We start from the raw sequence: 12,483 nt of genomic DNA, 5'->3' as shown, positions 1-12,483 counted from the left end.
AGCAAGAGAATATGCACCACTTCACAACATATAAAAATGGTAGTAGATTAAGGCTTCGTGTCAGGATAACTTGTAGTCCGACAATTCTACTTGCAGTGATTCAACAGCAAGAAAAGACATGAAACACCACTGCTCAAACCCAACATTTCATTCTCTCATTTCAAAGCTTAAACAAAAGAATACACAAATAGTTCATAGTTGTACAGATTCAGCGTGAATAAAGCCTTCTTGTCTAATCCAACATTCACTAAACAAACAAAATAAGAAGGACATGAGAGTGATAGCACAGAGGCATCATCGACATTCGAGGCAGAGATAGAGGCCACAACTCTTTCAACACGGCCATATACGCGGTACACCCGCCTTTGAGGAATGTCATACCCGCCTACGTATCCTGGATGTCGGGGATGAGAAAGCAAAGAGATCAGAATGGTCAATGCACACATGCTGCCCAAATCATATACAGAGATAAAGAGATAGAGAGAACTATTTATGATTCATAGTAAGTGTCACAGTTTGCCATGGTTGCGGCTGGAACAGGAGTACATCAGAAACCTTGACTACAATACCCACGACATCTACACGACCAAGCAAGAAATCAAAAATAGAACAGTGGCCGAGAATTGAGGGCCTTTTCCACCAAAGACAATGTTAAATCCCCATACGCGGTTTAGTTGCTTCAGGTACCATCTATATCTACATCTAAAGAGACACTCCCATATCCAGACATCATTCTTTCGCGCATCCACAAACAAAATGATAAGGTCCTGCATATATATAGATTTGCAAGCGCCGATCAGCAGGATGCCCATGACAGGAGGCATTCAAGTAAGCAAAGAGGAAATTAAATAGTTGTACCAAAAGGGCGAGCACTTAACAACAATTGGCCTTCCTGGTTTTAGTTGCGCCTGACCTTCTTGGCTTTAGTGGGGATAACCTCATCAGCTAACGACACATCCTTCAGTTTACCCCAGACAGGCGAAGTGGAATATGCATAGCATCAATGGATTAGTAAGAGCAATATTCAGCAAGCCATAGGGCTGGTACAACATACTTCACGGATGAAATTTCCATATAAGGAAAGCAAAGCTTGAGTAGTGCATCAGTGTAACTAATATGTAGCCAACATAAAAGTGGGTGTCTATGTGAACCTAAATTCTTATGTTTACCAAGAAAACTAATTGACCATGGATGTATTCACAGATATAAAGACATAAATAGCAAAGATGAAACTACATTCCGAGAAATTCACCATGTTCAAAATACGAATTCAGAGAGAAATAGAAGCACATGGTTAATAATGGGATTGCAGCAAGCATGTCAGTGTTCATCTATGTCATGTCTCGAGAAGATATACACTTGAGATTTTTATTTTGAGCTGAGTACATACTCTGAAGAGACATACAGTTGCATTGGTGCAGTTGAAGCTGTTGAAGCTGCTGACCCTGCCCTGAGCTTCCCGCGGCTTGCCATACCACCTGCTTTTGGGGCTACTCACTCAAGCCATGGATGACCTCTATCCATGCGAGCTGCTGCCCTCCTACATAAACCAAAATAGCATTACAGTGTACTACAACTCTTGGTTTTATACGGGAGTATACTACTGTTGAATAAAAACAAACAAAAAAACTACTATTGTGTCCATCGCTATATCCGACTGCCAAAAGCGCAACTATTTTAAAATTAACATGAGAACACAAAAGAAGCGGTTGTACATAGACGCTCGATGCACCCCGTCTAATCTGATATTGAACAAAAGCATTCCACATACTTACTGGGAATGATATTGTATCAGAAGACCAAATGAGAGAAGATAAGAATGCTTACAACTTCAACAGGTGGTGAGGGGCCGAGGGCTTCAAAAAGAAGAGGTTGTACATAGTCTGCTTTGCCTAGCATGATATACCAAAGGCAAGTCATGATAATAGTACATGAAACATAATAACACCCAAGAGAACCTACATGTAGCATGTTCCGAAGACGATGCAAAAGGATGCAAACAACACATGATGTATAACAATTAGTGGTAGTTCATAAAGCGCCTATGTCGTACTTCACGAAGCATAACAAAAGGTAGTAGACCCCACAAACATACATAAGTGACCAAAATATACAGCTTCATATAAGAATCCTAGAATCATACTTTTAAATTGTTATATATTGTGACCTTACAAAGAATAGTTAATTTGCAAAAAAAAAACTAATATAGTTGTAATAAGAAAATGAATTAAATTTGATATCTGCAGCAAGGTTCTTCCACAATTCTACTACAATATCACCAATTTATGATCGGTGGCGACCTAGAAAATGATTCACAGTGCAAAGGTATCACCCTTTATCTGCTAAAATTACCGTACCCATTTAAAAAGTCTATTAAGCTGATCATCTACTCGTTGCTAGCAGCTTGACTCAGATTGGGAGTTACAAAATTCTTCTTTTTCTAGCAAGATCACCATTTCAATCACCCATGAAACATAAAATATTAAGCTGGCCATCTATTCTTGCTAGTAGTTTGACTGCTTCAAAAAATAGTGACTACTGAGTCTGAAACATGGGAATTGCCTGCATACACACAACACAGATATCCCATATCCTCTTGTCCTAGAACACACACATGGAGATTAACATGAACACTGGGCACCTAAACAAATCTCAAAGCTCTGCGTACTACATACCAATGCACCTAACCCACATTTACTCGATTGGCCATTTGCCAGGTACTGTATGAAACAATATTAAGCATGTTAATTGGTGCAATGGGGATTTGTATAAAGGTACTTACCGAAAGTGGCCGAGCGGAAGGTGATGGAGTGGAAGACTATATGACCCCTGCCCTCGCTGATGAGCATGAGTTTCTTATATTTCTTCCCCACATGTACCATCTCCATGTATGCTATGCAAGAACCGCCGTCCTAACCATTGGGTTGGACCTGGATGCATAGTGCAGTGCGAAAAGCCTAAAGGCAAGTTCATTTGTTCTTAGTTTAGGAGGCACAGAGTCCCAACGCAAGGCCTTCACCTACAGCAACGACCAAGGTAGCACTGTAATGGATCCAACTATGTAAAGCTTCTTCTAAATGTTAAGGTTTGACATTTTTCTAACCCAAAATATACATCAAAACTAATCCATCTTGGTCTGGTCTAACACATTTAAATCTTATTAATCAGGATAATCATTCTCCCAGCAATCAGCAACTACAAAGCTAAAAAAACCTTAGTGATCATGAAATGCATGAATGATTAGCAAAAAGGGAGACGTGATAGAGAGAGATACACGCATAGTGAGAGAGATGAGATCGTCACAGTAGAACCACTATGTTCAGGGACTGCAGCCCCAGCTTGCCCCTCAGCCAGCGGATGCGAAAATCATCCTCACTGCATCGATGACTCTGGTTCTTTGTTGTATGAAACACCAGAAAAGGGGGATCAGAAACATAAAAGCACATATGACATCTATCTCTTTGTGTTTTGGGTCCACAAAAAGTGTTCACTATTTTTGGAACATACAATCAATGACAATAATTGTTGCGAAAAAATTTCTTACCAACAAATATATGTGCTCATTTTTTAGTGTATACCAGAGATAAAAAAATGCGCTCAAATAGGACTGGGTGCTGCATACTATCGTATTCCTATTGACAGTTTCCACTGGGAATTATACGTCAGATAAAAAATAACATGAAAAATTATAGCATATGCAGACATCAGTAAATGTTGCAAATGTGTGACCTGCTTGCTAATTCAATCCTGCCACCAACAAAGAATCATTTACAACCAATCACACACTATTAGGTGGCAGGCAAGGGGCATCAAGGGATTTAGACGGCTGCGGGCTATCTGCTTGCTAATTCACATATCTTTCCACACATATGCATATGGAACAAAGTCAATGGTAAATTAGCAGGCTAGAAAAGAACCAATCTACCTTGAAAATACATCTTCATTGGTGAAACACTGAGATGTGAGCAAGTCAGAGCAGGGGGGCATCCTCTTGCAGGCCAAGCCGGCGACCAACAACGTCCGAGCCTAAGACGACATGTTCGTCTCGTGTAGTTCCAAGATGATGGGAGCAGAGGTTAGAGAGAGAGAGAGAGAGAGAGAGAGAGAGATAGATAGATAGAGAGAGAGAGAGAGAGGGAACCTGGAGTGGAGGAGCGACGGGGGAATACCTGCGGTACATCAATCATATTTAAGCAATCTTCATATGTAGGCTCCCAGAACCTATGCAAACAACAAAAATAAATGGCATATAAGATCACCAATGTACAGACAAATAAATTTGAGGCATTATTATAAAACTCAAGCATACTTTGATTTGGGCATTCCTTTGTCATAAGCCTATTGAAATTCACTCTCACCCTGAAATAAAATAGAGCAGACCAAATTAACTATGGAGGTATAAAAGAATTTCGCACACCTTCTGGTACTTCTAATTTTCTTATATTCTTTCTAATGGCACTATTCCCAACTCAGTATATCCAACACAATGTGATTCCAATCACAGAAAACATAGTAAACAACAATATTGAACAACACAAAATACAAAAGGTATAAAAGAATTCCGCACACCTTCTGGTAGTGTACGTGACAATTTTTTCCAAGCGAATTATCCAGATTGAAACAATTCCATAATCCATCTGTTGCTGATGCAAAGATGAGTAACTGCTTGTTGCTGATGCCGTCAGTCACGCTACAACCGCCATCGCCGCTTCAACCTGGCCATGGACGGATGCATGACAACAGGCCGATTCAAGAAAAGGCCGCAGCTCAAAATATGCACAGAAAAAGCCGCATCTCAAAATATGTAGGAATTAACCCTCTAGCTAAGAAAATAACGGCAATCGGCTAGAATAAAAGGAACCAAGGACCTTGATAATCACCAATCATTAAAGCTGGAACTTGATTTACATATGTCTTTAATCTCCATCAGCAAACATAATTTCATTGGTTTATATACATTATCTCCAAACTGAATGTCTGGAAGTTACAGGATGGCAGAAACAGAAAGGAGCAGAGCATCTCAACAGTTAGCATAACATGAATGGCAGTACGTGGTGTACATGTTAATCATCACCATGTATACGCTTCAATCAATCATGTAGAAACCCTCTAGCCAAGAAAATAATGGTTTAATCTACATATATAGCCTTCTCGAAGATTTTGTCTAATCACACAGTAAAAATCACAACATGTAAATGCACCTGGAGCATCGGAGCGAGTAGCATGTTGCGCCCCTCCTAGCGAAGGAGTGACAGGCGAGCGACGCATTCAGCGTGTATCCTACAAAATCTGAAATTGACATCCTCTCACTTGAAATTGGTCGCACATTACTTGATCCTAAAAACACATAGGTAATAATATATTTTGGAGGTACTAGTTGGATGAGTTCACCGTCGTCTGGAGCGGCTGGCCTTCTCAAAGAGCATGAACAACACATCCATCTCATTAATTGACACTTGATTCAACCGAAAAAATTGGAACCTGAATCATACAAATTAAACTGTAGTAAGAAATAAATTAGGAGGAGGAGCTCAGTGAAGAGGTGCAAGATGAGAAGGATCTCACGGTGGGAGGTGCAGGCCTTCGGCTACCTTCATAGGAGCAGGGTAGCAAACTCTTATCGTCGGTGGTGGATCTCAACTTGGACAAATTATCAAGCAGCCATCATTTAAGATTCAAAACCTAGTGTCCGGTTGGGAACTTTTAACGGGAGTATCTAATCAGCAGTGTTCCTCTCATCCTCTGAATAAAAGGAGAGCAGTTGGTGGCAAACCTTGATGCGCTCGCCAGTAAAGGCGGACGCGTGGCTGTTATGAGCTCTTCGCATCAAGCACTCCTCGCCTTGCACTTCTACCCCCGCCGCTCCTCGATCGAGCCGGTAGATCCATCTCCGAACAACTACATCAGAAATCATGCTTATAATTGTGATGACATCTTCAGGATTAAGCAAGAAATCTGGAGCAGAACTGTCATTGTCTTAAATAAAGTGAGTGTCCACCGACACAAAAGCATTATTATTAGTTCAAGAGAAGTCGCAAGTTTATTTATGTAGAGAGAAAAATCCAAGTAGCACTTAATGCACAACCATTGAGAATTACAGAAGCGAAGCATGTATAAACAAAAAAAAGGGCAACCTGGTGCATGTAGCTCCCGCTTGCGCAGGGTCCAAGGAAGAGTCCGAACACTTTGGGTCTATAGTACGCAGCCTTTCCCTACATTTCTGTAAGAGGCTGTTTCCAGGACTTGAACCCATGACCTCATGGTCACAAGGCAGCAGCTTTACCACTGCGCCAAAGTTCCCCTTCGAAGCATGTATAAACAACATCCAATATAATCTCACATTGCAGGAGAGAGTCACAACATGTACTCTTGCACGAAATTGGACCAGAAGTTCCTAGCATCAGTAGTTGTATACATCGAGCAAAATGTCTCTTGTAAGAAAGAGATGAATCACATGGTCAGCTGAGCACCGCGAGGAAAGCAGCAGCGCAACCTCACATACGACAATAGTTCTACGCCTAAGATTGCTAGTACAGTTCAATCCGAAAACATACATGTACATGTACAGCTACGAATCCTGCCCAACAGGAGAAGAAATTTTTCGCCCAAATTGATTTAGCACATCCCAAAAACTAAATACTGTGCTATCCTCAAAACGAATCTAATTTCATGAAAACATGAACAGAATCTGAGCAGCGGCAAAGAAAAGAAGCTAACCTGGGCCACAAATAGCTTCCGGAGGAGGAGTCGGAGGCTCTTCCGGCGAAGGGAGAGCGCCAGCCGGTGGCTCGAGAGGAGGGGCAACGGGGAAGGAGGACGGGCGCGGAGGCGTGAGGTCGTCTGGATCAGATGCCGACAGAACGCACGCCTTCCATTCTTTGCTGCACGCGTCGCCGGCGCGGAGAAGGGCCGGCTCGAGCTCGGCCACGGCCGCCGCCGCGCTCACCAACGCGCCGATGTGGGACGCGCCGCTCCCGTCCGGCCCTGAAGGATCTGAGCTACGGGCTCGAGCTCGGCCACGGCCGCCGCCGCGCTCACCAACGCGCCGATGGGGGACGCGCCGCTCCCGTCCGGCCCTGAAGACCCTGTCGGCTCGGAGGAATCGATCCCGCGAGGGGCGAATCCACCGGCCACGGGAGAGAAGGTGAGGGGATTGGGAGAAGGTGGGGGCGGAAGCAACGGGGATAGGGTTGGGGCGCGGTGGAGGTGGTGGTGGACGATGGCGACGACGCCGGGGAAGTGGGCGGCGGGGGAGGGGGCTAGGGTTAGGGGAGGGGGCTGGGACGCGAGGACGTGCGGGCGGGGGGCGAGTGCAGGGAGGATGTGGCTAGGGCTTGCCACGGGAGCGGCTGGCTTTTATAGGCCTCTATGTGAAATGACCAAAATACCTCGGTGGGGGCATGGTATTTACATTTTTTTTGCCATTACTATTCATTCCAGCTGTGCCAGCTCGAGATCCGACGGCCCAGGTTGATCCAGATGCTGATCCGACGTCCAGAAACGCATCAAGCAAACCGATCCAACGGCCCAGAATCACTGAGCTATGAGGAGGCTTGTACATCCATCCTTCTCTTATTTCTGGATATGAAACTACATGCAATTCTAAGCAAGTTTCATATAGAGCACACTCAAAACGGAGCAACGTTCAACACATACACATGAAACAAATTTAAAGGACAAGCTGTCCAAAACATCAACTAGGCATCTAGCAAGCATCAAAACAAAGCTACAACACCTCAACATAAGAACAAAGAGATCATGAGCTAATTAAAGAACACTTGAACGAAGCACCAGGATAATTGGATAACGGTAACTGAAATGTGAGGACGAAGAATTCTTCTGGGATGATGGCCTCCGGTGAAAAGAAATGGAAAAACAACTTCTGACATACTCCGGATGGGTAAGAAAAAGAAATTTCTGACAAATGCAATAATTCGAGAGGATAACATGAAGCTAGAACTACGAAACTTCGAGAGAACAGACAAGATTTAGAGGAAAAACTCTTTTTCGATCTTCAAATGATGACGGAAAACACCACCAAAATTACTGAGATACTCTGGGAGAATGAAAAACCGAAAAGGTTGAGCCAACAATAAAAAGAATTTGAACGAGATCTTGGAGAAGGCATGTGACTGATGGGATCCATTCTTACGTCACACTTAAAAGGAATTTGAGAATAACTCCGGAAGAATTAGAAGAGTCAGGTAAGATCCTGGGGAAAAGACCTGTGGGTTGGGCCCACTAGAAGAAAACACCGTTGGAAAGGACTTTTGAAGAGATAGATGATGCACCGGAACAATTAAAATATTTGAATGAGGTGCCAACCTCGAATTAATTGGAACACAGACGAATCTCCTGAGATGTCTTCCGAACTTCGGAATAGTTAAATGGCGAGAGGCGAACGAGGAAGGAAAACACTTGAGCCGAGGGAAAGAATAATATCACTACCGAAAATTGGAATTGAATCCACCGGAGAAGAAAAAGAGATGAAGAATGTCCACCGAGACGAGAACTCACCGGTTGAAATGATTGAGGAAAGACTGAAGAGGCTCCACACGAATGAAACTGATGCTCGAAACAAACTCAGGCTCCGGGAAGAAGAGGGTGGGAGGGCGGGAAATAAAGGCAACTTGGACGGGGAAACCAATGAATGACTTGAAGAGAAAGAAATGCAAATGCTTCGCACGAGTAGGATGGATACTCGATTACGGACTCCGGCTCCGAGAAGAAAAGGGTGGGCTGGTGGGAAAAGAAGACAACTGAGGATTAAACTTGTCAAAGATGAAGAGGCTCGAGTCAACTTGATGAGAAATGCACCGGATGCAAAGAGCCGAGGTACAACGATCGAAAAACCAACTGCGTGATCCTAAAGAAAAATTTGAAGGGGAAGAGGAGTAAGTCAAAACACCTACGTCAAGATTCCTCACCAGAGCGACAAAGGTGCTGAGGAGTAAAAAGAATTCCTACTCTCCGATATAACTAGACTCCGAAAAGTTTTCTTCTAGACTCAACAACGGCCAAGCTACATGATCAAACAAGGGGGGCTCCTAAGGTCGGTCGAGGCTCTGATACCAATTTGTCATGCCCAATATGCGATACTATCCTAAAGAGACTTGAAGGTCCCACCAAGGATAGAACACGTATTTATATGCTTTTGCATGGTGGATATCATCACATCAACAATTACATCATAGATGGTGATACATACAAGAGGCATACAATGCCACATGAATTCAACAATACATCATACATAAGATCAACATCCGACTACGGATGAAACACAAACAGAAACTCAATGACATCCACCCTGCTAGCCCAGGCTGCCGACCTGGAACCTATCCCCTGATCGAAGATGAAGCGGAAGAAGAATTTCAAAACAAGTAACATCGCCTTCGCGTCACGATCATCGCATAACCTGTACCTGCAACTGTTGTTGTTGTAATCTATGAGCCACGAGGACTCACCAGTCCCATTACCATGGGTATCAAGACTAGCAAAGCTCAATGGGTAAGGAAGGGGTAAAGTGGTGAGGTTGCAGCAGCGACTAGGCATGATATCGTGGCTAACATATGCAAATGAGAGCGAGAAGAGAAGCAACGGAACGGTGGTGAAGCTAGCAATGATCAAGAAGTGATCCTGAACTCCTACTTACGTCAGACATAACCCAGAACCATGTTCACTTCCCGGACTCCGCCGAAAAGAGACCATCACGGCTACACAGGCGGTTGATGCATTTTAATCCGAATCTGGTGTCAAGTTCTCTACAACCGGATATTAACAAATTCCCATCTGCCACATAACCGCGGGCACGGCTCCCGAAAGTTTATACCCTGCAGGGGTGTCCCAACTTAGCCCATCACAAGCTCTCACGGTCAACGAAGGATATTCCTTCTCCCAGGAAGACTCGATCAGTCTCAGAATCCCGGTTTACAAGACATTTCGACAATGGTAAAACAAGACCAGCAAAGCCGTCTGATGTGCCGACAAATCCCGATAGGAGTCGCGCGTACCTCATTCTCAGGGCACACCGGATAAGTCAAGCTACGAGTAAAACCAACCCTCAAGTTTCCCTGAGGTGGCCCCGCAGGTTGCACGGTTCGGACCAACACTCGAAGGAGCACTGGCCCGGGGGGGGTTAAATAAACATGACCCTCGGGCTCTGGAAACCCAAGGGAAAAAGGCTTAGGTAGGCTAATGGTAAAACCAAGGTTGGGCCTTGCTGGAGGAGTTTTATTCAAAGCAAACAGTCAAGGGGGTCCCATAAATCACCCAACCGCATAAGGAACGCAAAATCAATGAACATAACACCGGTATGACTGAAACTAGGGCGGCAAGAGTGGAACAAAACACCAGGCATAAGGCTGAGCCTTCCACCTTTTACCAAGTATATAGGTGCATTGATTAAATAAGACATGTTGTCATATCCCAACATAATCCTGTCCATCATGGAGCAATCTTCAACTTCACATGCAGCTAACAACGCTATAAGAGGGGCAGAGCTAAAGCAGTAACATAGCCAAGCAATGGTTTGCTAGAAAGGGTGAAAAGGTTAGAGGCTGACATGGCAATTTGGGAGGCTTGAAGAGCAAATGATAGATAATGCAGCATAGCGATAGAATGAAGCAACTAGCATAGCAATGATAGTAGTGAGATCCAGGGTAGCAGTCATCTTGCCTCAAATCCCACTAGGAAGAAGAACGAGTCCATGAAGAAGATGAAGCCACGAAGAAGAACCAAGCGTAGACGAACGAATCCTCACGATCGCAACAAAACAGGAACTAACGAGAAGGAGCACAACCGGAAAGAAGCAAACAACATGGTAAACACACAACACATGGCCATGGCATGATGCTCAACCAAGTATGATGCATGACAAAGACGATATGAGGCAACTCATGGAAAGAGATGATGCATACAAGATCAACACAACAAAGCAAGTTTAAATGAGGCCGGAAACAACAAATAACAATTCCGGTAAGTACTCATATGCAAGTTTCGAAGTTGGTCCAGATCTGAACAAACATTAAGTTGAAGTTTTTAAACAGCAAGGTAAAGAGCACCAAGAGGATCTACACGAAATTCTAGTCAAGTTACATATAAAGTTCATTTAGTTCGGAGCTACGGCCTAGAAGATATGAGCAAAACAAGTTAAACATGGCATTGATGCTAAATGCATCCAAACATCAAGCAAACACCTCAAAACAAGGATGCAACATGATAATATGAAACTACATGCAATTCTAAGCAAGCTTCATATAGAGCACACTCAAAACGGAGCAACGGTTCAACACATACACATGAAACAAATTTAAAGGACAAGCTGTCCAAAACATCAACTAGGCATCTAGCAAGCATGAAAACAATAAGCTACAGCACCTCAACATAAGAACAAAGAGATCATGAGCTAATTAAATAACACTTGAACGAAGCACCGGGATAATTGGATAACGGTAACTGAAATGTGAGGACGAAGAATTCTTCTGGGACGATGGCCTCCGGTGAAAATAAATGGAAAAACAACTTCTGACATACTCCGGATGGGTAAGAAAAAGGAATTTCTGACAAATGGAATAATTCGAGAGGATAACATGAAGCTAGAACCACGAAACTTCGAGAGAACAGACAAGATTTAGAGGAAAAACTCTTCTTCGGTCTTCTAATGATGACGGAAAACACCACCAAAATTACTGAGATACTATGGGAGAATGAAAAACCGAAAAGGTTGAGCCAACAATGAAAAGAATTTGAACGAGATCTTGGAGAAGGCATGTGACTGATGGGATCCATTCTTACGTCAAACTTAAAAGGAATTTGAGAATAACTCCGGGAGAATTAGAAGAGTCAGGTAAGATCCTGGGAAAAGACCTGTGGGTTGGGCCCACTAGAAGAATACACCGTTGGAAACGACTTTTGAAGAGATAGATGATGCACCGGAACAATTAAAATATTTGAATGAGGTGCCAACCTCGAATTAATTGGAACACAGACGAATCTCCTGAGATGTCTTCCGAACTCCGGAATAGTTAAATTGCGAGAGGCGAATGAGCAAGGAAAACACTTGAGCCGAGGGGAAGAATAATATCACTACCGAAAATTGGAATTGAATCCACCGAAGAAGAAAAAGAGATGAAGAATGTCCACCGAGACGAGAATTCACCGGTTGAAATGATTGAGGAAAGACTGAAGAGGCTCCACATGAATGAAACTGATGATCGAAACAAACTCAGGCTCCGGGAAGAAGAGGGTGGGAGGGCGGGAAAACAAAGGCAACTTGGACAGGGAAACCAACGAATGACTTGAAGAGAAAACACCGGTTGAAAAAATGCAAATGCTTCGCACGAGTAGGATGGATACTCGATTACGGACTCCGGCTCCGAGAAGAAAAGGGTGGGCGGGTGGGAAAAGAAGACAACTGAGGATTGAACTTGGCAAAGATGAAGAGGCTCGAGTCAACTTGACGAGAAATGCACCGGATGCAAAGAG

The 12,483-nt window shown here is 43.5% G+C and overlaps 1 long non-coding RNA gene across 9 annotated transcripts; it reads right to left on the bottom strand.

Moving 5' to 3' along the window:
- Positions 1 to 477: 477 nt before the first annotated feature.
- Positions 478 to 7,329, bottom strand: LOC123069791 (uncharacterized). 9 transcript variants are annotated; one of them, XR_006432979.1, is made up of 14 exons: positions 6,718 to 7,301; positions 5,774 to 5,898; positions 5,566 to 5,700; positions 5,392 to 5,481; positions 5,202 to 5,289; positions 4,570 to 4,715; positions 4,310 to 4,359; positions 3,926 to 4,221; positions 3,104 to 3,395; positions 2,783 to 3,019; positions 1,828 to 1,892; positions 1,391 to 1,540; positions 859 to 958; positions 478 to 767 (listed from the first exon to the last, which is right to left on the bottom strand). It is a non-coding gene; the product is annotated as an uncharacterized lncRNA (long non-coding RNA). The 9 variants fall into 9 exon arrangements; XR_006432976.1 differs by having other exon boundaries at positions 3,275 to 3,395; positions 6,718 to 7,298; XR_006432975.1 differs by lacking the exon at positions 3,104 to 3,395 and having other exon boundaries at positions 6,718 to 7,329.
- Between the last annotated feature and the right edge of the window lie 5,154 nt (positions 7,330 to 12,483).

The sequence above is a fragment of the Triticum aestivum genome, chromosome 3B (genome assembly GCF_018294505.1).
Source record: "Triticum aestivum cultivar Chinese Spring chromosome 3B, IWGSC CS RefSeq v2.1, whole genome shotgun sequence".
Lineage (NCBI taxonomy): Eukaryota > Viridiplantae > Streptophyta > Magnoliopsida > Poales > Poaceae > Triticum > Triticum aestivum.
The sequence above is the reverse complement of the archived record's forward strand: the minus strand, read 5'-3'. Positions and strand labels throughout refer to the sequence as shown.